The sequence below is a fragment of the Anomaloglossus baeobatrachus genome, unplaced genomic scaffold (assembly GCF_048569485.1).
Source record: "Anomaloglossus baeobatrachus isolate aAnoBae1 unplaced genomic scaffold, aAnoBae1.hap1 Scaffold_404, whole genome shotgun sequence".
Classification (NCBI taxonomy): domain Eukaryota; kingdom Metazoa; phylum Chordata; class Amphibia; order Anura; family Aromobatidae; genus Anomaloglossus; species Anomaloglossus baeobatrachus.
In genome coordinates, this window is record NW_027443376.1 from 34782 (window position 1) to 57558 (window position 22777).

The 22777-nt window shown below is 47.7% G+C and overlaps 13 non-coding genes and 3 pseudogenes across 13 annotated transcripts; all 16 read left to right on the forward strand.

Moving 5' to 3' along the window:
* Window positions 1–339: 339 nt before the first annotated feature.
* On the forward strand, window positions 340–543 carry LOC142277011 (U2 spliceosomal RNA; annotated as a pseudogene).
* A 1117-nt stretch (window positions 544–1660) lies between these two features.
* On the forward strand, window positions 1661–1851 carry LOC142277021 (U2 spliceosomal RNA). The gene has a single exon (XR_012740383.1). It is a non-coding gene; the product is annotated as a U2 spliceosomal RNA (small nuclear RNA).
* A 1117-nt stretch (window positions 1852–2968) lies between these two features.
* LOC142277022 (U2 spliceosomal RNA) lies at window positions 2969–3159 on the forward strand. Its single transcript, XR_012740384.1, has one exon. It is a non-coding gene; the product is annotated as a U2 spliceosomal RNA (small nuclear RNA).
* A 1117-nt stretch (window positions 3160–4276) lies between these two features.
* On the forward strand, window positions 4277–4467 carry LOC142277024 (U2 spliceosomal RNA). Its single transcript, XR_012740385.1, has one exon. It is a non-coding gene; the product is annotated as a U2 spliceosomal RNA (small nuclear RNA).
* Window positions 4468–5584: 1117 nt separating this feature from the next.
* On the forward strand, window positions 5585–5775 carry LOC142277025 (U2 spliceosomal RNA). Its single transcript, XR_012740386.1, has one exon. It is a non-coding gene; the product is annotated as a U2 spliceosomal RNA (small nuclear RNA).
* A 1117-nt stretch (window positions 5776–6892) lies between these two features.
* Window positions 6893–7083, forward strand: LOC142277027 (U2 spliceosomal RNA). Its single transcript, XR_012740388.1, has one exon. It is a non-coding gene; the product is annotated as a U2 spliceosomal RNA (small nuclear RNA).
* Window positions 7084–8200: 1117 nt separating this feature from the next.
* On the forward strand, window positions 8201–8391 carry LOC142277028 (U2 spliceosomal RNA). The gene has a single exon (XR_012740389.1). It is a non-coding gene; the product is annotated as a U2 spliceosomal RNA (small nuclear RNA).
* A 1117-nt stretch (window positions 8392–9508) lies between these two features.
* On the forward strand, window positions 9509–9650 carry LOC142277017 (U2 spliceosomal RNA; annotated as a pseudogene).
* A 697-nt stretch (window positions 9651–10347) lies between these two features.
* Window positions 10348–10543, forward strand: LOC142276991 (U2 spliceosomal RNA). Its single transcript, XR_012740365.1, has one exon. It is a non-coding gene; the product is annotated as a U2 spliceosomal RNA (small nuclear RNA).
* Window positions 10544–11660: 1117 nt separating this feature from the next.
* LOC142277029 (U2 spliceosomal RNA) lies at window positions 11661–11851 on the forward strand. Its single transcript, XR_012740390.1, has one exon. It is a non-coding gene; the product is annotated as a U2 spliceosomal RNA (small nuclear RNA).
* Window positions 11852–12968: 1117 nt separating this feature from the next.
* LOC142276970 (U2 spliceosomal RNA) lies at window positions 12969–13159 on the forward strand. The gene has a single exon (XR_012740348.1). It is a non-coding gene; the product is annotated as a U2 spliceosomal RNA (small nuclear RNA).
* Window positions 13160–14276: 1117 nt separating this feature from the next.
* LOC142277030 (U2 spliceosomal RNA) lies at window positions 14277–14467 on the forward strand. Its single transcript, XR_012740391.1, has one exon. It is a non-coding gene; the product is annotated as a U2 spliceosomal RNA (small nuclear RNA).
* Window positions 14468–15584: 1117 nt separating this feature from the next.
* Window positions 15585–15726, forward strand: LOC142277015 (U2 spliceosomal RNA; annotated as a pseudogene).
* Window positions 15727–16339: 613 nt separating this feature from the next.
* Window positions 16340–16534, forward strand: LOC142276996 (U2 spliceosomal RNA). The gene has a single exon (XR_012740370.1). It is a non-coding gene; the product is annotated as a U2 spliceosomal RNA (small nuclear RNA).
* Window positions 16535–17651: 1117 nt separating this feature from the next.
* LOC142277031 (U2 spliceosomal RNA) lies at window positions 17652–17842 on the forward strand. The gene has a single exon (XR_012740392.1). It is a non-coding gene; the product is annotated as a U2 spliceosomal RNA (small nuclear RNA).
* Window positions 17843–18959: 1117 nt separating this feature from the next.
* Window positions 18960–19150, forward strand: LOC142277032 (U2 spliceosomal RNA). Its single transcript, XR_012740393.1, has one exon. It is a non-coding gene; the product is annotated as a U2 spliceosomal RNA (small nuclear RNA).
* The last annotated feature ends 3627 nt before the right edge of the window (window positions 19151–22777 follow it).

Sequence of the window (22777 nt, forward strand, 5' to 3'; positions counted from 1 at the left end):
ACCATTCTTCTTGTTTTTGCTCTGCAAAGCAGCCTTTTCAAGGGTTGGCTTGGGTGACAAAATGTCTTGTGTAGGCGTGGGTTTGTCTCCCTCTCGCTCTCTCTCCCTAAGATGTGTCCGGCATAGGCCAGGGTGCCACTCGAGGCCCAAACCAATTCTGGTTATCGCTTCTCGGCCTTTTGGCTAAGATCAAGTGTAGTTTGGGAGGGTACTACCTTGGTTGGTGCTGAAAGGTGCCAGGGTATTGCACAACTGCTGACCTTGGGGGAGTGTGCATCGTAGGATGTCATAGCCCTCTTGTGACGGACGGTTACCTGGGCAACGAGAGGCGGTCACTTTATTATTTTCAAACTCATCCTTCAAAAAAAAAAAAAAAAAAAAAAAAAAAAATCTGTTCTTATCAGTTTAATATCTGATACGTCCCCTATCTGGGGACCATATATTAAATGGATTTTTAGAACAGGGAGATGGAAAAAGAGCTTGCTCTGTCCACTCCACGCATTGACCTGGTATTGCAGTACCTCCAGGAACGGTGCACCCCTTCTTAACCCAGTTTCCAAAAGCAGAACTCGATTCACCTGATTCATATTAGCCCGATTAGCGAATTGAAATGAATTTTTATCTAACACACTTTTTACTTGCTTTATTCATCCAAATAGCAAACTCATCACCACTCAACTTCACCAACTCTGCTATGTCCCGTGCAGTATCTTGTTGTCAGTCTAATCTAGATCATGTGTAATTGAATGGAATAGATCCCTTTTGGACAAAGTGGAGTCAGATGCTGCAGTGACCACAGGTGTGAGAGGATCTACAATTGGCATCTGGTGTTATCTCTCTGCTTCCACTCCAAATAAAGTTACCTGTTGTTACCTGAACGTCAAATACTAAGAATGGGCGGCCTATGAAAGAATTAGTACTTTCATTAAGTATACTAAACCGGCTAATTGGGAATAGACAAACTGTAAAAAGCCCTCTGAGAAAGCCCCTCTCTAACCTTTGTTAGTAAGCTTTTCTGTAGCCTGCCTGTTGATGTATTTTCGGTTTGAACAGTGCACAACATGAAGAGACGGAACACTGGCGGCTTGTCACAATGCCCCCCGATGACATCACAATAGCGCTGCTGCCTAGAAAACAAGCTGCGCAGAAGAAGTTGTTCTTTGGGTGGGAGGGTGCGCTAGTGGAAGGAGGGGGCAATCTCTTTTTTTCCCGGGTGGTAGGGGGATGACAGGAGAAGGGAAGCGGGTGGTGAGAAAGGTACAGAGGGCAGGGTTTGGGGGCTGGGAAGGAAAGGGAAAAGATTAGGGTTTGGGGATGATGAAAGGGCTTTCTACGGGTAAGGATGGCAAAGGGTGGCAGTGACGGAAAGTCAGGCAACCTGTCCTGTCCGTCTTTTTGTATCGTGAATTGGAAAGACTGCAAGGGGGAGGGGAGTTGCTTGCGCCCTAAAGGAGGAGTTATTCAGATTCATTGCAGTGGGCGGCGGCTGCAAAACGCACCATTCTTCTTGTTTTTGCTCTGCAAAGCAGCCTTTTCAAGGGTTGGCTTGGGTGACAAAATGTCTTGTGTAGGCGTGGGTTTGTCTCCCTCTCGCTCTCTCTCCCTAAGATGTGTCCGGCATAGGCCAGGGTGCCACTCGAGGCCCAAACCAATTCTGGTTATCGCTTCTCGGCCTTTTGGCTAAGATCAAGTGTAGTATCTGTTCTTATCAGTTTAATATCTGATACGTCCCCTATCTGGGGACCATATATTAAATGGATTTTTAGAACAGGGAGATGGAAAAAGAGCTTGCTCTGTCCACTCCACGCATTGACCTGGTATTGCAGTACCTCCAGGAACGGTGCACCCCTTCTTAACCCAGTTTCCAAAAGCAGAACTCGATTCACCTGATTCATATTAGCCCGATTAGCGAATTGAAATGAATTTTTATCTAACACACTTTTTACTTGCTTTATTCATCCAAATAGCAAACTCATCACCACTCAACTTCACCAACTCTGCTATGTCCCGTGCAGTATCTTGTTGTCAGTCTAATCTAGATCATGTGTAATTGAATGGAATAGATCCCTTTTGGACAAAGTGGAGTCAGATGCTGCAGTGACCACAGGTGTGAGAGGATCTACAATTGGCATCTGGTGTTATCTCTCTGCTTCCACTCCAAATAAAGTTACCTGTTGTTACCTGAACGTCAAATACTAAGAATGGGCGGCCTATGAAAGAATTAGTACTTTCATTAAGTATACTAAACCGGCTAATTGGGAATAGACAAACTGTAAAAAGCCCTCTGAGAAAGCCCCTCTCTAACCTTTGTTAGTAAGCTTTTCTGTAGCCTGCCTGTTGATGTATTTTCGGTTTGAACAGTGCACAACATGAAGAGACGGAACACTGGCGGCTTGTCACAATGCCCCCCGATGACATCACAATAGCGCTGCTGCCTAGAAAACAAGCTGCGCAGAAGAAGTTGTTCTTTGGGTGGGAGGGTGGGCTAGTGGAAGGAGGGGGCAATCTCTTTTTTTCCCGGGTGGTAGGGGGATGACAGGAGAAGGGAAGCGGGTGGTGAGAAAGGTACAGAGGGCAGGGTTTGGGGGCTGGGAAGGAAAGGGAAAAGATTAGGGTTTGGGGATGATGAAAGGGCTTTCTACGGGTAAGGATGGCAAAGGGTGGCAGTGACGGAAAGTCAGGCAACCTGTCCTGTCCGTCTTTTTGTATCGTGAATTGGAAAGACTGCAAGGGGGAGGGGAGTTGCTTGCGCCCTAAAGGAGGAGTTATTCAGATTCATTGCAGTGGGCGGCGGCTGCAAAACGCACCATTCTTCTTGTTTTTGCTCTGCAAAGCAGCCTTTTCAAGGGTTGGCTTGGGTGACAAAATGTCTTGTGTAGGCGTGGGTTTGTCTCCCTCTCGCTCTCTCTCCCTAAGATGTGTCCGGCATAGGCCAGGGTGCCACTCGAGGCCCAAACCAATTCTGGTTATCGCTTCTCGGCCTTTTGGCTAAGATCAAGTGTAGTATCTGTTCTTATCAGTTTAATATCTGATACGTCCCCTATCTGGGGACCATATATTAAATGGATTTTTAGAACAGGGAGATGGAAAAAGAGCTTGCTCTGTCCACTCCACGCATTGACCTGGTATTGCAGTACCTCCAGGAACGGTGCACCCCTTCTTAACCCAGTTTCCAAAAGCAGAACTCGATTCACCTGATTCATATTAGCCCGATTAGCGAATTGAAATGAATTTTTATCTAACACACTTTTTACTTGCTTTATTCATCCAAATAGCAAACTCATCACCACTCAACTTCACCAACTCTGCTATGTCCCGTGCAGTATCTTGTTGTCAGTCTAATCTAGATCATGTGTAATTGAATGGAATAGATCCCTTTTGGACAAAGTGGAGTCAGATGCTGCAGTGACCACAGGTGTGAGAGGATCTACAATTGGCATCTGGTGTTATCTCTCTGCTTCCACTCCAAATAAAGTTACCTGTTGTTACCTGAACGTCAAATACTAAGAATGGGCGGCCTATGAAAGAATTAGTACTTTCATTAAGTATACTAAACCGGCTAATTGGGAATAGACAAACTGTAAAAAGCCCTCTGAGAAAGCCCCTCTCTAACCTTTGTTAGTAAGCTTTTCTGTAGCCTGCCTGTTGATGTATTTTCGGTTTGAACAGTGCACAACATGAAGAGACGGAACACTGGCGGCTTGTCACAATGCCCCCCGATGACATCACAATAGCGCTGCTGCCTAGAAAACAAGCTGCGCAGAAGAAGTTGTTCTTTGGGTGGGAGGGTGGGCTAGTGGAAGGAGGGGGCAATCTCTTTTTTTCCCGGGTGGTAGGGGGATGACAGGAGAAGGGAAGCGGGTGGTGAGAAAGGTACAGAGGGCAGGGTTTGGGGGCTGGGAAGGAAAGGGAAAAGATTAGGGTTTGGGGATGATGAAAGGGCTTTCTACGGGTAAGGATGGCAAAGGGTGGCAGTGACGGAAAGTCAGGCAACCTGTCCTGTCCGTCTTTTTGTATCGTGAATTGGAAAGACTGCAAGGGGGAGGGGAGTTGCTTGCGCCCTAAAGGAGGAGTTATTCAGATTCATTGCAGTGGGCGGCGGCTGCAAAACGCACCATTCTTCTTGTTTTTGCTCTGCAAAGCAGCCTTTTCAAGGGTTGGCTTGGGTGACAAAATGTCTTGTGTAGGCGTGGGTTTGTCTCCCTCTCGCTCTCTCTCCCTAAGATGTGTCCGGCATAGGCCAGGGTGCCACTCGAGGCCCAAACCAATTCTGGTTATCGCTTCTCGGCCTTTTGGCTAAGATCAAGTGTAGTATCTGTTCTTATCAGTTTAATATCTGATACGTCCCCTATCTGGGGACCATATATTAAATGGATTTTTAGAACAGGGAGATGGAAAAAGAGCTTGCTCTGTCCACTCCACGCATTGACCTGGTATTGCAGTACCTCCAGGAACGGTGCACCCCTTCTTAACCCAGTTTCCAAAAGCAGAACTCGATTCACCTGATTCATATTAGCCCGATTAGCGAATTGAAATGAATTTTTATCTAACACACTTTTTACTTGCTTTATTCATCCAAATAGCAAACTCATCACCACTCAACTTCACCAACTCTGCTATGTCCCGTGCAGTATCTTGTTGTCAGTCTAATCTAGATCATGTGTAATTGAATGGAATAGATCCCTTTTGGACAAAGTGGAGTCAGATGCTGCAGTGACCACAGGTGTGAGAGGATCTACAATTGGCATCTGGTGTTATCTCTCTGCTTCCACTCCAAATAAAGTTACCTGTTGTTACCTGAACGTCAAATACTAAGAATGGGCGGCCTATGAAAGAATTAGTACTTTCATTAAGTATACTAAACCGGCTAATTGGGAATAGACAAACTGTAAAAAGCCCTCTGAGAAAGCCCCTCTCTAACCTTTGTTAGTAAGCTTTTCTGTAGCCTGCCTGTTGATGTATTTTCGGTTTGAACAGTGCACAACATGAAGAGACGGAACACTGGCGGCTTGTCACAATGCCCCCCGATGACATCACAATAGCGCTGCTGCCTAGAAAACAAGCTGCGCAGAAGAAGTTGTTCTTTGGGTGGGAGGGTGGGCTAGTGGAAGGAGGGGGCAATCTCTTTTTTTCCCGGGTGGTAGGGGGATGACAGGAGAAGGGAAGCGGGTGGTGAGAAAGGTACAGAGGGCAGGGTTTGGGGGCTGGGAAGGAAAGGGAAAAGATTAGGGTTTGGGGATGATGAAAGGGCTTTCTACGGGTAAGGATGGCAAAGGGTGGCAGTGACGGAAAGTCAGGCAACCTGTCCTGTCCGTCTTTTTGTATCGTGAATTGGAAAGACTGCAAGGGGGAGGGGAGTTGCTTGCGCCCTAAAGGAGGAGTTATTCAGATTCATTGCAGTGGGCGGCGGCTGCAAAACGCACCATTCTTCTTGTTTTTGCTCTGCAAAGCAGCCTTTTCAAGGGTTGGCTTGGGTGACAAAATGTCTTGTGTAGGCGTGGGTTTGTCTCCCTCTCGCTCTCTCTCCCTAAGATGTGTCCGGCATAGGCCAGGGTGCCACTCGAGGCCCAAACCAATTCTGGTTATCGCTTCTCGGCCTTTTGGCTAAGATCAAGTGTAGTATCTGTTCTTATCAGTTTAATATCTGATACGTCCCCTATCTGGGGACCATATATTAAATGGATTTTTAGAACAGGGAGATGGAAAAAGAGCTTGCTCTGTCCACTCCACGCATTGACCTGGTATTGCAGTACCTCCAGGAACGGTGCACCCCTTCTTAACCCAGTTTCCAAAAGCAGAACTCGATTCACCTGATTCATATTAGCCCGATTAGCGAATTGAAATGAATTTTTATCTAACACACTTTTTACTTGCTTTATTCATCCAAATAGCAAACTCATCACCACTCAACTTCACCAACTCTGCTATGTCCCGTGCAGTATCTTGTTGTCAGTCTAATCTAGATCATGTGTAATTGAATGGAATAGATCCCTTTTGGACAAAGTGGAGTCAGATGCTGCAGTGACCACAGGTGTGAGAGGATCTACAATTGGCATCTGGTGTTATCTCTCTGCTTCCACTCCAAATAAAGTTACCTGTTGTTACCTGAACGTCAAATACTAAGAATGGGCGGCCTATGAAAGAATTAGTACTTTCATTAAGTATACTAAACCGGCTAATTGGGAATAGACAAACTGTAAAAAGCCCTCTGAGAAAGCCCCTCTCTAACCTTTGTTAGTAAGCTTTTCTGTAGCCTGCCTGTTGATGTATTTTCGGTTTGAACAGTGCACAACATGAAGAGACGGAACACTGGCGGCTTGTCACAATGCCCCCCGATGACATCACAATAGCGCTGCTGCCTAGAAAACAAGCTGCGCAGAAGAAGTTGTTCTTTGGGTGGGAGGGTGGGCTAGTGGAAGGAGGGGGCAATCTCTTTTTTTCCCGGGTGGTAGGGGGATGACAGGAGAAGGGAAGCGGGTGGTGAGAAAGGTACAGAGGGCAGGGTTTGGGGGCTGGGAAGGAAAGGGAAAAGATTAGGGTTTGGGGATGATGAAAGGGCTTTCTACGGGTAAGGATGGCAAAGGGTGGCAGTGACGGAAAGTCAGGCAACCTGTCCTGTCCGTCTTTTTGTATCGTGAATTGGAAAGACTGCAAGGGGGAGGGGAGTTGCTTGCGCCCTAAAGGAGGAGTTATTCAGATTCATTGCAGTGGGCGGCGGCTGCAAAACGCACCATTCTTCTTGTTTTTGCTCTGCAAAGCAGCCTTTTCAAGGGTTGGCTTGGGTGACAAAATGTCTTGTGTAGGCGTGGGTTTGTCTCCCTCTCGCTCTCTCTCCCTAAGATGTGTCCGGCATAGGCCAGGGTGCCACTCGAGGCCCAAACCAATTCTGGTTATCGCTTCTCGGCCTTTTGGCTAAGATCAAGTGTAGTATCTGTTCTTATCAGTTTAATATCTGATACGTCCCCTATCTGGGGACCATATATTAAATGGATTTTTAGAACAGGGAGATGGAAAAAGAGCTTGCTCTGTCCACTCCACGCATTGACCTGGTATTGCAGTACCTCCAGGAACGGTGCACCCCTTCTTAACCCAGTTTCCAAAAGCAGAACTCGATTCACCTGATTCATATTAGCCCGATTAGCGAATTGAAATGAATTTTTATCTAACACACTTTTTACTTGCTTTATTCATCCAAATAGCAAACTCATCACCACTCAACTTCACCAACTCTGCTATGTCCCGTGCAGTATCTTGTTGTCAGTCTAATCTAGATCATGTGTAATTGAATGGAATAGATCCCTTTTGGACAAAGTGGAGTCAGATGCTGCAGTGACCACAGGTGTGAGAGGATCTACAATTGGCATCTGGTGTTATCTCTCTGCTTCCACTCCAAATAAAGTTACCTGTTGTTACCTGAACGTCAAATACTAAGAATGGGCGGCCTATGAAAGAATTAGTACTTTCATTAAGTATACTAAACCGGCTAATTGGGAATAGACAAACTGTAAAAAGCCCTCTGAGAAAGCCCCTCTCTAACCTTTGTTAGTAAGCTTTTCTGTAGCCTGCCTGTTGATGTATTTTCGGTTTGAACAGTGCACAACATGAAGAGACGGAACACTGGCGGCTTGTCACAATGCCCCCCGATGACATCACAATAGCGCTGCTGCCTAGAAAACAAGCTGCGCAGAAGAAGTTGTTCTTTGGGTGGGAGGGTGGGCTAGTGGAAGGAGGGGGCAATCTCTTTTTTTCCCGGGTGGTAGGGGGATGACAGGAGAAGGGAAGCGGGTGGTGAGAAAGGTACAGAGGGCAGGGTTTGGGGGCTGGGAAGGAAAGGGAAAAGATTAGGGTTTGGGGATGATGAAAGGGCTTTCTACGGGTAAGGATGGCAAAGGGTGGCAGTGACGGAAAGTCAGGCAACCTGTCCTGTCCGTCTTTTTGTATCGTGAATTGGAAAGACTGCAAGGGGGAGGGGAGTTGCTTGCGCCCTAAAGGAGGAGTTATTCAGATTCATTGCAGTGGGCGGCGGCTGCAAAACGCACCATTCTTCTTGTTTTTGCTCTGCAAAGCAGCCTTTTCAAGGGTTGGCTTGGGTGACAAAATGTCTTGTGTAGGCGTGGGTTTGTCTCCCTCTCGCTCTCTCTCCCTAAGATGTGTCCGGCATAGGCCAGGGTGCCACTCGAGGCCCAAACCAATTCTGGTTATCGCTTCTCGGCCTTTTGGCTAAGATCAAGTGTAGTATCTGTTCTTATCAGTTTAATATCTGATACGTCCCCTATCTGGGGACCATATATTAAATGGATTTTTAGAACAGGGAGATGGAAAAAGAGCTTGCTCTGTCCACTCCACGCATTGACCTGGTATTGCAGTACCTCCAGGAACGGTGCACCCCTTCTTAACCCAGTTTCCAAAAGCAGAACTCGATTCACCTGATTCATATTAGCCCGATTAGCGAATTGAAATGAATTTTTATCTAACACACTTTTTACTTGCTTTATTCATCCAAATAGCAAACTCATCACCACTCAACTTCACCAACTCTGCTATGTCCCGTGCAGTATCTTGTTGTCAGTCTAATCTAGATCATGTGTAATTGAATGGAATAGATCCCTTTTGGACAAAGTGGAGTCAGATGCTGCAGTGACCACAGGTGTGAGAGGATCTACAATTGGCATCTGGTGTTATCTCTCTGCTTCCACTCCAAATAAAGTTACCTGTTGTTACCTGAACGTCAAATACTAAGAATGGGCGGCCTATGAAAGAATTAGTACTTTCATTAAGTATACTAAACCGGCTAATTGGGAATAGACAAACTGTAAAAAGCCCTCTGAGAAAGCCCCTCTCTAACCTTTGTTAGTAAGCTTTTCTGTAGCCTGCCTGTTGATGTATTTTCGGTTTGAACAGTGCACAACATGAAGAGACGGAACACTGGCGGCTTGTCACAATGCCCCCCGATGACATCACAATAGCGCTGCTGCCTAGAAAACAAGCTGCGCAGAAGAAGTTGTTCTTTGGGTGGGAGGGTGGGCTAGTGGAAGGAGGGGGCAATCTCTTTTTTTCCCGGGTGGTAGGGGGATGACAGGAGAAGGGAAGCGGGTGGTGAGAAAGGTACAGAGGGCAGGGTTTGGGGGCTGGGAAGGAAAGGGAAAAGATTAGGGTTTGGGGATGATGAAAGGGCTTTCTACGGGTAAGGATGGCAAAGGGTGGCAGTGACGGAAAGTCAGGCAACCTGTCCTGTCCGTCTTTTTGTATCGTGAATTGGAAAGACTGCAAGGGGGAGGGGAGTTGCTTGCGCCCTAAAGGAGGAGTTATTCAGATTCATTGCAGTGGGCGGCGGCTGCAAAACGCACCATTCTTCTTGTTTTTGCTCTGCAAAGCAGCCTTTTCAAGGGTTGGCTTGGGTGACAAAATGTCTTGTGTAGGCGTGGGTTTGTCTCCCTCTCGCTCTCTCTCCCTAAGATGTGTCCGGCATAGGCCAGGGTGCCACTCGAGGCCCAAACCAATTCTGGTTATCGCTTCTCGGCCTTTTGGCTAAGATCAAGTGTAGTATCGTTCGAAAAGGTGGTTTAAGGCTCCGGCCACCTTAGTACAATGATGCAATGCACACTGGAAGGTTGCGCTTGTTAGTACTTTGGGAGGATAGTATATCCATCTAGAGGAAACCATGGCCCTACCAGGATCGAGGCTATTAGACTGAGTAAGTGTGGGGGTTATGGTGCAATGTGCCCCAGGAATGGACACCCTGGAGGGAGTCTGAACTTGCTAGGTTGGGACCCTGGTAAGCCTCAGACTCTGTCGCACGCCGCGCCTTGCCTATTCATACTTTCCAAGCATATTGCCCTATCCCGGCCTTCTGGCTAAGAAGGGAAATTTTTATAATCCCGGTCGGAGGTCCGGTCAGCTTTGGGCTGAGAAACCAACACCCGGTTGGAGGTCCGGGTCAGCTTTGGCTGAGAAACCAACACCCGGTTGGAGGTCCGGTTAGCCTTGGGCTGAGAAACCAACACCCGGTTGGAGGTCCGGTCAGCCTTGGGCTGAGAAACCAACACCCGGTTGGAGGTCCGGTCAGCCTTGGGCTGAGAAACCAACACCGGTTGACGGTCCGGGCAGTCTCGGCTGCGAAACCAACGACTAGTAGCTCCCTACTCCACTTGGGTAAGATGCCTCGGTGGACGCTGGGAGCAACAACAAGGCTCAACCAGGCTTCGGCTTGGGGGAGCACCGAAGATCCCTGACCCTCGCTGTGGCCTTCTGGCTCGGAGGGACGGGGTTGATTTTTGGGGATCCTCTTCTCACGGAGGGGTCCACACGAATCCTAGCCTTTGCACTGTTTTTGGTGTGACTTCGGTCATGCATTTTTGCGGTGCTTTGGAAAGCTTCATTAAATCAAAAATCTGTTCTTATCAGTTTAATATCTGATACGTCCCCTATCTGGGGACCATATATTAAATGGATTTTTAGAACAGGGAGATGGAAAAAGAGCTTGCTCTGTCCACTCCACGCATTGACCTGGTATTGCAGTACCTCCAGGAACGGTGCACCCCTTCTTAACCCAGTTTCCAAAAGCAGAACTCGATTCACCTGATTCATATTAGCCCGATTAGCGAATTGAAATGAATTTTTATCTAACACACTTTTTACTTGCTTTATTCATCCAAATAGCAAACTCATCACCACTCAACTTCACCAACTCTGCTATGTCCCGTGCAGTATCTTGTTGTCAGTCTAATCTAGATCATGTGTAATTGAATGGAATAGATCCCTTTTGGACAAAGTGGAGTCAGATGCTGCAGTGACCACAGGTGTGAGAGGATCTACAATTGGCATCTGGTGTTATCTCTCTGCTTCCACTCCAAATAAAGTTACCTGTTGTTACCTGAACGTCAAATACTAAGAATGGGCGGCCTATGAAAGAATTAGTACTTTCATTAAGTATACTAAACCGGCTAATTGGGAATAGACAAACTGTAAAAAGCCCTCTGAGAAAGCCCCTCTCTAACCTTTGTTAGTAAGCTTTTCTGTAGCCTGCCTGTTGATGTATTTTCGGTTTGAACAGTGCACAACATGAAGAGACGGAACACTGGCGGCTTGTCACAATGCCCCCCGATGACATCACAATAGCGCTGCTGCCTAGAAAACAAGCTGCGCAGAAGAAGTTGTTCTTTGGGTGGGAGGGTGGGCTAGTGGAAGGAGGGGGCAATCTCTTTTTTTCCCGGGTGGTAGGGGGATGACAGGAGAAGGGAAGCGGGTGGTGAGAAAGGTACAGAGGGCAGGGTTTGGGGGCTGGGAAGGAAAGGGAAAAGATTAGGGTTTGGGGATGATGAAAGGGCTTTCTACGGGTAAGGATGGCAAAGGGTGGCAGTGACGGAAAGTCAGGCAACCTGTCCTGTTCGTCTTTTTGTATCGTGAATTGGAAAGACTGCAAGGGGGAGGGGAGTTGCTTGCGCCCTAAAGGAGGAGTTATTCAGATTCATTGCAGTGGGCGGCGGCTGCAAAACGCACCATTCTTCTTGTTTTTGCTCTGCAAAGCAGCCTTTTCAAGGGTTGGCTTGGGTGACAAAATGTCTTGTGTAGGCGTGGGTTTGTCTCCCTCTCGCTCTCTCTCCCTAAGATGTGTCCGGCATAGGCCAGGGTGCCACTCGAGGCCCAAACCAATTCTGGTTATCGCTTCTCGGCCTTTTGGCTAAGATCAAGTGTAGTATCTGTTCTTATCAGTTTAATATCTGATACGTCCCCTATCTGGGGACCATATATTAAATGGATTTTTAGAACAGGGAGATGGAAAAAGAGCTTGCTCTGTCCACTCCACGCATTGACCTGGTATTGCAGTACCTCCAGGAACGGTGCACCCCTTCTTAACCCAGTTTCCAAAAGCAGAACTCGATTCACCTGATTCATATTAGCCCGATTAGCGAATTGAAATGAATTTTTATCTAACACACTTTTTACTTGCTTTATTCATCCAAATAGCAAACTCATCACCACTCAACTTCACCAACTCTGCTATGTCCCGTGCAGTATCTTGTTGTCAGTCTAATCTAGATCATGTGTAATTGAATGGAATAGATCCCTTTTGGACAAAGTGGAGTCAGATGCTGCAGTGACCACAGGTGTGAGAGGATCTACAATTGGCATCTGGTGTTATCTCTCTGCTTCCACTCCAAATAAAGTTACCTGTTGTTACCTGAACGTCAAATACTAAGAATGGGCGGCCTATGAAAGAATTAGTACTTTCATTAAGTATACTAAACCGGCTAATTGGGAATAGACAAACTGTAAAAAGCCCTCTGAGAAAGCCCCTCTCTAACCTTTGTTAGTAAGCTTTTCTGTAGCCTGCCTGTTGATGTATTTTCGGTTTGAACAGTGCACAACATGAAGAGACGGAACACTGGCGGCTTGTCACAATGCCCCCCGATGACATCACAATAGCGCTGCTGCCTAGAAAACAAGCTGCGCAGAAGAAGTTGTTCTTTGGGTGGGAGGGTGGGCTAGTGGAAGGAGGGGGCAATCTCTTTTTTTCCCGGGTGGTAGGGGGATGACAGGAGAAGGGAAGCGGGTGGTGAGAAAGGTACAGAGGGCAGAGTTTGGGGGCTGGGAAGGAAAGGGAAAAGATTAGGGTTTGGGGATGATGAAAGGGCTTTCTACGGGTAAGGATGGCAAAGGGTGGCAGTGACGGAAAGTCAGGCAACCTGTCCTGTCCGTCTTTTTGTATCGTGAATTGGAAAGACTGCAAGGGGGAGGGGAGTTGCTTGCGCCCTAAAGGAGGAGTTATTCAGATTCATTGCAGTGGGCGGCGGCTGCAAAACGCACCATTCTTCTTGTTTTTGCTCTGCAAAGCAGCCTTTTCAAGGGTTGGCTTGGGTGACAAAATGTCTTGTGTAGGCGTGGGTTTGTCTCCCTCTCGCTCTCTCTCCCTAAGATGTGTCCGGCATAGGCCAGGGTGCCACTCGAGGCCCAAACCAATTCTGGTTATCGCTTCTCGGCCTTTTGGCTAAGATCAAGTGTAGTATCTATTCTTATCAGTTTAATATCTGATACGTCCCCTATCTGGGGACCATATATTAAATGGATTTTTAGAACAGGGAGATGGAAAAAGAGCTTGCTCTGTCCACTCCACGCATTGACCTGGTATTGCAGTACCTCCAGGAACGGTGCACCCCTTCTTAACCCAGTTTCCAAAAGCAGAACTCGATTCACCTGATTCATATTAGCCCGATTAGCGAATTGAAATGAATTTTTATCTAACACACTTTTTACTTGCTTTATTCATCCAAATAGCAAACTCATCACCACTCAACTTCACCAACTCTGCTATGTCCCGTGCAGTATCTTGTTGTCAGTCTAATCTAGATCATGTGTAATTGAATGGAATAGATCCCTTTTGGACAAAGTGGAGTCAGATGCTGCAGTGACCACAGGTGTGAGAGGATCTACAATTGGCATCTGGTGTTATCTCTCTGCTTCCACTCCAAATAAAGTTACCTGTTGTTACCTGAACGTCAAATACTAAGAATGGGCGGCCTATGAAAGAATTAGTACTTTCATTAAGTATACTAAACCGGCTAATTGGGAATAGACAAACTGTAAAAAGCCCTCTGAGAAAGCCCCTCTCTAACCTTTGTTAGTAAGCTTTTCTGTAGCCTGCCTGTTGATGTATTTTCGGTTTGAACAGTGCACAACATGAAGAGACGGAACACTGGCGGCTTGTCACAATGCCCCCCGATGACATCACAATAGCGCTGCTGCCTAGAAAACAAGCTGCGCAGAAGAAGTTGTTCTTTGGGTGGGAGGGTGGGCTAGTGGAAGGAGGGGGCAATCTCTTTTTTTCCCGGGTGGTAGGGGGATGACAGGAGAAGGGAAGCGGGTGGTGAGAAAGGTACAGAGGGCAGGGTTTGGGGGCTGGGAAGGAAAGGGAAAAGATTAGGGTTTGGGGATGATGAAAGGGCTTTCTACGGGTAAGGATGGCAAAGGGTGGCAGTGACGGAAAGTCAGGCAACCTGTCCTGTCCGTCTTTTTGTATCGTGAATTGGAAAGACTGCAAGGGGGAGGGGAGTTGCTTGCGCCCTAAAGGAGGAGTTATTCAGATTCATTGCAGTGGGCGGCGGCTGCAAAACGCACCATTCTTCTTGTTTTTGCTCTGCAAAGCAGCCTTTTCAAGGGTTGGCTTGGGTGACAAAATGTCTTGTGTAGGCGTGGGTTTGTCTCCCTCTCGCTCTCTCTCCCTAAGATGTGTCCGGCATAGGCCAGGGTGCCACTCGAGGCCCAAACCAATTCTGGTTATCGCTTCTCGGCCTTTTGGCTAAGATCAAGTGTAGTATCTGTTCTTATCAGTTTAATATCTGATACGTCCCCTATCTGGGGACCATATATTAAATGGATTTTTAGAACAGGGAGATGGAAAAAGAGCTTGCTCTGTCCACTCCACGCATTGACCTGGTATTGCAGTACCTCCAGGAACGGTGCACCCCTTCTTAACCCAGTTTCCAAAAGCAGAACTCGATTCACCTGATTCATATTAGCCCGATTAGCGAATTGAAATGAATTTTTATCTAACACACTTTTTACTTGCTTTATTCATCCAAATAGCAAACTCATCACCACTCAACTTCACCAACTCTGCTATGTCCCGTGCAGTATCTTGTTGTCAGTCTAATCTAGATCATGTGTAATTGAATGGAATAGATCCCTTTTGGACAAAGTGGAGTCAGATGCTGCAGTGACCACAGGTGTGAGAGGATCTACAATTGGCATCTGGTGTTATCTCTCTGCTTCCACTCCAAATAAAGTTACCTGTTGTTACCTGAACGTCAAATACTAAGAATGGGCGGCCTATGAAAGAATTAGTACTTTCATTAAGTATACTAAACCGGCTAATTGAGAATAGACAAACTGTAAAAAGCCCTCTGAGAAAGCCCCTCTCTAACCTTTGTTAGTAAGCTTTTCTGTAGCCTGCCTGTTGATGTATTTTCGGTTTGAACAGTGCACAACATGAAGAGACGGAACACTGGCGGCTTGTCACAATGCCCCCCGATGACATCACAATAGCGCTGCTGCCTAGAAAACAAGCTGCGCAGAAGAAGTTGTTCTTTGGGTGGGAGGGTGGGCTAGTGGAAGGAGGGGGCAATCTCTTTTTTTCCCGGGTGGTAGGGGGATGACAGGAGAAGGGAAGCGGGTGGTGAGAAAGGTACAGAGGGCAGGGTTTGGGGGCTGGGAAGGAAAGGGAAAAGATTAGGGTTTGGGGATGATGAAAGGGCTTTCTACGGGTAAGGATGGCAAAGGGTGGCAGTGACGGAAAGTCAGGCAACCTGTCCTGTCCGTCTTTTTGTATCGTGAATTGGAAAGACTGCAAGGGGGAGGGGAGTTGCTTGCGCCCTAAAGGAGGAGTTATTCAGATTCATTGCAGTGGGCGGCGGCTGCAAAACGCACCATTCTTCTTGTTTTTGCTCTGCAAAGCAGCCTTTTCAAGGGTTGGCTTGGGTGACAAAATGTCTTGTGTAGGCGTGGGTTTGTCTCCCTCTCGCTCTCTCTCCCTAAGATGTGTCCGGCATAGGCCAGGGTGCCACTCGAGGCCCAAACCAATTCTGGTTATCGCTTCTCGGCCTTTTGGCTAAGATCAAGTGTAGTATCGTTCGAAAAGGTGGTTTAAGGCTCTGGCCACCTTAGTACAATGATGCAATGCACACTGGAAGGTTGCGCTTGTTAGTACTTTGGGAGGATAGTATATCCATCTAGAGGAAACCATGGCCCTACCAGGATCGAGGCTATTAGACTGAGTAAGTGTGGGGGTTATGGTGCAATGTGCCCCAGGAATGGACACCCTGGAGGGAGTCTGAACTTGCTAGGTTGGGACCCTGGTAAGCCTCAGACTCTGTCGCACGCCGCGCCTTGCCTATTCATACTTTTCAAGCATATTGCCCTATCCCGGCCTTCTGGCTAAGAAGGGAAATTTTTATAATCCCGGTCGGAGGTCCGGTCAGCTTTGGGCTGAGAAACCAACACCTGGTTGGAGGTCCGGGTCAGCTTTGGCTGAGAAACCAACACCCGGTTGGAGGTCCGGTCAGCCTTGGGCTGAGAAACCAACACCGGTTGACGGTCCGGGCAGTCTCGGCTGCGAAACCAACGACTAGTAGCGCCCTACTCCACTTGGGTAAGATGCCTCGGTGGACGCTGGGAGCAACAACAAGGCTCAACCAGGCTTCGGCTTGGGGGAGCACCGAAGATCCCTGACCCTCGCTGTGGCCTTCTGGCTCGGAGGGACGGGGTTGATTTTTGGGGATCCTCTTCTCACGGAGGGGTCCACACGAATCCTAGCCTTTGCACTGTTTTTGGTGTGACTTCGGTCATGCATTTTTGCGGTGCTTTGGAAAGCTTCATTAAATCAAAATCTGTTCTTATCAGTTTAATATCTGATACGTCCCCTATCTGGGGACCATATATTAAATGGATTTTTAGAACAGGGAGATGGAAAAAGAGCTTGCTCTGTCCACTCCACACATTGACCTGGTATTGCAGTACCTCCAGGAACGGTGCACCCCTTCTTAACCCAGTTTCCAAAAGCAGAACTCGATTCACCTGATTCATATTAGCCCGATTAGCGAATTGAAATGAATTTTTATCTAACACACTTTTTACTTGCTTTATTCATCCAAATAGCAAACTCATCACCACTCAACTTCACCAACTCTGCTATGTCCCGTGCAGTATCTTGTTGTCAGTCTAATCTAGATCATGTGTAATTGAATGGAATAGATCCCTTTTGGACAAAGTGGAGTCAGATGCTGCAGTGACCACAGGTGTGAGAGGATCTACAATTGGCATCTGGTGTTATCTCTCTGCTTCCACTCCAAATAAAGTTACCTGTTGTTACCTGAACGTCAAATACTAAGAATGGGCGGCCTATGAAAGAATTAGTACTTTCATTAAGTATACTAAACCGGCTAATTGGGAATAGACAAACTGTAAAAAGCCCTCTGAGAAAGCCCCTCTCTAACCTTTGTTAGTAAGCTTTTCTGTAGCCTGCCTGTTGATGTATTTTCGGTTTGAACAGTGCACAACATGAAGAGACGGAACACTGGCGGCTTGTCACAATGCCCCCCGATGACATCACAATAGCGCTGCTGCCTAGAAAACAAGCTGCGCAGAAGAAGTTGTTCTTTGGGTGGGAGGGTGGGCTAGTGGAAGGAGGGGGCAATCTCTTTTTTTCCCGGGTGGTAGGGGGATGACAGGAGAAGGGAAGCGGGTGGTGAGAAAGGTACAGAGGGCAGGGTTTGGGGGCTGGGAAGGAAAGGGAAAAGATTAGGGTTTGGGGATGATGAAAGGGCTTTCTACGGGTAAGGATGGCAAAGGGTGGCAGTGACGGAAAGTCAGGCAACCTGTCCTGTCCGTCTTTTTGTATCGTGAATTGGAAAGACTGCAAGGGGGAGGGGAGTTGCTTGCGCCCTAAAGGAGGAGTTATTCAGATTCATTGCAGTGGGCGGCGGCTGCAAAACGCACCATTCTTCTTGTTTTTGCTCTGCAAAGCAGCCTTTTCAAGGGTTGGCTTGGGTGACAAAATGTCTTGTGTAGGCGTGGGTTTGTCTCCCTCTCGCTCTCTCTCCCTAAGATGTGTCCGGCATAGGCCAGGGTGCCACTCGAGGCCCAAACCAATTCTGGTTATCGCTTCTCGGCCTTTTGGCTAAGATCAAGTGTAGTATCTGTTCTTATCAGTTTAATATCTGATACGTCCCCTATCTGGGGACCATATATTAAATGGATTTTTAGAACAGGGAGATGGAAAAAGAGCTTGCTCTGTCCACTCCACGCATTGACCTGGTATTGCAGTACCTCCAGGAACGGTGCACCCCTTCTTAACCCAGTTTCCAAAAGCAGAACTCGATTCACCTGATTCATATTAGCCCGATTAGCGAATTGAAATGAATTTTTATCTAACACACTTTTTACTTGCTTTATTCATCCAAATAGCAAACTCATCACCACTCAACTTCACCAACTCTGCTATGTCCCGTGCAGTATCTTGTTGTCAGTCTAATCTAGATCATGTGTAATTGAATGGAATAGATCCCTTTTGGACAAAGTGGAGTCAGATGCTGCAGTGACCACAGGTGTGAGAGGATCTACAATTGGCATCTGGTGTTATCTCTCTGCTTCCACTCCAAATAAAGTTACCTGTTGTTACCTGAACGTCAAATACTAAGAATGGGCGGCCTATGAAAGAATTAGTACTTTCATTAAGTATACTAAACCGGCTAATTGGGAATAGACAAACTGTAAAAAGCCCTCTGAGAAAGCCCCTCTCTAACCTTTGTTAGTAAGCTTTTCTGTAGCCTGCCTGTTGATGTATTTTCGGTTTGAACAGTGCACAACATGAAGAGACGGAACACTGGCGGCTTGTCACAATGCCCCCCGATGACATCACAATAGCGCTGCTGCCTAGAAAACAAGCTGCGCAGAAGAAGTTGTTCTTTGGGTGGGAGGGTGGGCTAGTGGAAGGAGGGGGCAATCTCTTTTTTTCCCGGGTGGTAGGGGGATGACAGGAGAAGGGAAGCGGGTGGTGAGAAAGGTACAGAGGGCAGGGTTTGGGGGCTGGGAAGGAAAGGGAAAAGATTAGGGTTTGGGGATGATGAAAGGGCTTTCTACGGGTAAGGATGGCAAAGGGTGGCAGTGACGGAAAGTCAGGCAACCTGTCCTGTCCGTCTTTTTGTATCGTGAATTGGAAAGACTGCAAGGGGGAGGGGAGTTGCTTGCGCCCTAAAGGAGGAGTTATTCAGATTCATTGCAGTGGGCGGCGGCTGCAAAACGCACCATTCTTCTTGTTTTTGCTCTGCAAAGCAGCCTTTTCAAGGGTTGGCTTGGGTGACAAAATGTCTTGTGTAGGCGTGGGTTTGTCTCCCTCTCGCTCTCTCTCCCTAAGATGTGTCCGGCATAGGCCAGGGTGCCACTCGAGGCCCAAACCAATTCTGGTTATCGCTTCTCGGCCTTTTGGCTAAGATCAAGTGTAGTATCTGTTCTTATCAGTTTAATATCTGATACGTCCCCTATCTGGGGACCATATATTAAATGGATTTTTAGAACAGGGAGATGGAAAAAGAGCTTGCTCTGTCCACTCCACGCATTGACCTGGTATTGCAGTACCTCCAGGAACGGTGCACCCCTTCTTAACCCAGTTTCCAAAAGCAGAACTCGATTCACCTGATTCATATTAGCCCGATTAGCGAATTGAAATGAATTTTTATCTAACACACTTTTTACTTGCTTTATTCATCCAAATAGCAAACTCATCACCACTCAACTTCACCAACTCTGCTATGTCCCGTGCAGTATCTTGTTGTCAGTCTAATCTAGATCATGTGTAATTGAATGGAATAGATCCCTTTTGGACAAAGTGGAGTCAGATGCTGCAGTGACCACAGGTGTGAGAGGATCTACAATTGGCATCTGGTGTTATCTCTCTGCTTCCACTCCAAATAAAGTTACCTGTTGTTACCTGAACGTCAAATACTAAGAATGGGCGGCCTATGAAAGAATTAGTACTTTCATTAAGTATACTAAACCGGCTAATTGGGAATAGACAAACTGTAAAAAGCCCTCTGAGAAAGCCCCTCTCTAACCTTTGTTAGTAAGCTTTTCTGTAGCCTGCCTGTTGATGTATTTTCGGTTTGAACAGTGCACAACATGAAGAGACGGAACACTGGCGGCTTGTCACAATGCCCCCCGATGACATCACAATAGCGCTGCTGCCTAGAAAACAAGCTGCGCAGAAGAAGTTGTTCTTTGGGTGGGAGGGTGGGCTAGTGGAAGGAGGGGGCAATCTCTTTTTTTCCCGGGTGGTAGGGGGATGACAGGAGAAGGGAAGCGGGTGGTGAGAAAGGTACAGAGGGCAGGGTTTGGGGGCTGGGAAGGAAAGGGAAAAGATTAGGGTTTGGGGATGATGAAAGGGCTTTCTACGGGTAAGGATGGCAAAGGGTGGCAGTGACGGAAAGTCAGGCAACCTGTCCTGTCCGTCTTTTTGTATCGTGAATTGGAAAGACTGCAAGGGGGAGGGGAGTTGCTTGCGCCCTAAAGGAGGAGTTATTCAGATTCATTGCAGTGGGCGGCGGCTGCAAAACGCACCATTCTTCTTGTTTTTGCTCTGCAAAGCAGCCTTTTCAAGGGTTGGCTTGGGTGACAAAATGTCTTGTGTAGGCGTGGGTTTGTCTCCCTCTCGCTCTCTCTCCCTAAGATGTGTCCGGCATAGGCCAGGGTGCCACTCGAGGCCCAAACCAATTCTGGTTATCGCTTCTCGGCCTTTTGGCTGAGATCAGGTGCAGAGCTTCACGGTTTTGTGCTTGGTTTTGGCTGGAAGGTGCTCGAGGTACCCGGCTCCTTGGCCTGGGGGGATCGTCTCACCTCACGGTGGGACTTCACCCCCCTGCTGCTATTAGGGAGCCGGATTAGTCCTCGGGCAACGAGCGGTGATCCCCCGGCGAAAGGCCGAGCCCGTGAGAAACGGTAGGCTTTTTGTCAAGTTATTGCTGGTACAATGCCGTGCATTCAGCAATTTACTTCTGGCTCCGGCCAGCTTCAAAACTCGGTGAAAATCGAGGTTCCGAAAGACCACTTTGGTTGTGGAAATGGAGAGGCGTTCTACAACCGTCTGTTGCGAGACCTCTTGGGCGTAAGGAAAGAGGATGTGTACTGTCTGCAGGAGAGGGGGCAGTGCACGTACATCCTGACGTTGAGGACCAAGACTGCCTGTAGCACTTTCCAAGGGCGAGTGAAGGGTGCGATCCATGACCAGCTATTGGAGGGGGTGGTTTTCACTTACCTGTATAGTGAAGGCGAGACCCCTGTGGTGGTGTACATGTACAACCCGTATGTCAGTGAGCACGACATTGAGTTGTACCTTAGGCGTTTCTGCACCTCTGTTCGCTTTGTGGGGAATGTGCACACCATTAACGAGATTTGGAATGGCAAACGCCGGTTTTTGGTGCGATTTAACCCGGACCCAGAGAGTTCAGAGGGCCATGTACACCCCCCCTCCACGGTAGTGCTGGGAAAAAACATTGGATACCTATTCTACAATGGGCAACCTCGCAGATGTCGGAAGTGTGGCGGTCTTGGTCACTTGCAGCATGAGTGCAAGAACGAAAAAGTTAGTGAGTGCCATAACTGTGGTCAATGGGGTCATACCTCTAAAGATTGCACAAGTGATAAGATCTGCAGCGGATGCGGTCTGTGTACCCATCTATTTAACAGCTGTCCGTTACGGCCTAGGCGGTCCGGGGGTCCCCAGACACCTGCGGCAAGTTCCGCAGGAGTGCCTTCCCATGCGGGTATGGCCAAGACGGGGTCCCTAGTCGCCAGCTTTGCAGATGTGCTTATTGGACGAAGGAGACCCGACCCGGTTGTGGTAAGCGCTACTGACTCAGCTCCCCCCTGTAATGCTGAGTCATCACCCACTCCTGCAGGTTGCCAGGTTACACCTGGCGGGGAGTTGGGATCCCCCCGGAGCGGTTCTGGGGGAAGGCCGAGTCAGCCAGGCTGCTCGGTAGTTCCTGAATCCACGATGGAGGCCCAGTCCGGGACCGTGTCGGAGAGGGATGACAGCGTTATTGCAGACCAACCAGGTGTCCAGACGGATGTCCCCCCTGATGACCACTCTGTTGACCACCATGAGGACAAGCCAGATGCTCCCTGTGATGTTATCCAAGACGTCCAGCCAGATGTCCACCCTGATGTGCAGGGACCACCTCCGGATGACCAGGACACTTTGGACATAGTACCCCTTGGGCAGGGGGACCAGATGGACCTGAGCACCTGCGCAAAAAGAGGCCGAAATGAGAGGGACCAGGAAATGAAAAAGAGGCGGATGGGTCCTCATGTGTCCATTCCAGCCAACAGCCCGATAGGGTCAAATGTGGACCCAGAATGTGTGGACTCTGACTCCGATGATACCGGTAGTATGAACACTGTTCCATCTATATTTGATTGTTCCCATCTCTCGGACTCTGAAAGTTCTGGTCTTAACATAAACATTTAATGGCGGACATCAAAATAGCCTCACTGAATGTGAGGAGCTTAAAAAGCCCGATCAGAAGAGTGGCCCTGTTTGCATGGCTAATGACCTTGAACTTTGACATTTTTTTCTTGCAGGAATGCGCCATTGGCCATGACCTTACATACTCTGACATTAAAAAAGACTGGACATTAGGGCCCTCTGTCTGGTCGGGGTCTAACATGAATAAGGCTGCTGGAGTGGGGATTTTATTTAAAAACAAAGATGTTAAGATTTTATCTGTCACAGAAATTTCTCCAGGCCGTGCTTTGTTAACACATGCAGTTTTTAATGGTTTTACTTGTCGTTTTATTAATATTTATGCTCCCCCTGAAAAAAATGAACGCTCCTCTCTTTTTAATGACATGCAGTTGTTTTTAACAGGTCCATCCCCTGTGGTGGTGGGAGGGGATTTTAACTGTGTGATGTTGGGAGAGGGGAGAGGAGGTGGTGACAATACCAGAAAACCAGACAAAACCTCATGTCAAGTCAAGCATATTTTATCTGATTTTAAATTGCAGGATGCCTGGAAAAAAATTCACCCGTCTGACCCAGGGTACACATGGAGTAATGGTACTGTCTCTTCCCGTATTGATTTTATTCTTCCCTCCTCAGATTCTTTTACCCCTAAATCAGCCGGACTCATGACAAATATTTTTTCAGACCACGCCCTCATATATGCAGATTTAGAATATGCAGATGAGGAGAAAGTGGGCAAACGCTCCTGGAAACTAAATACATGTTCAT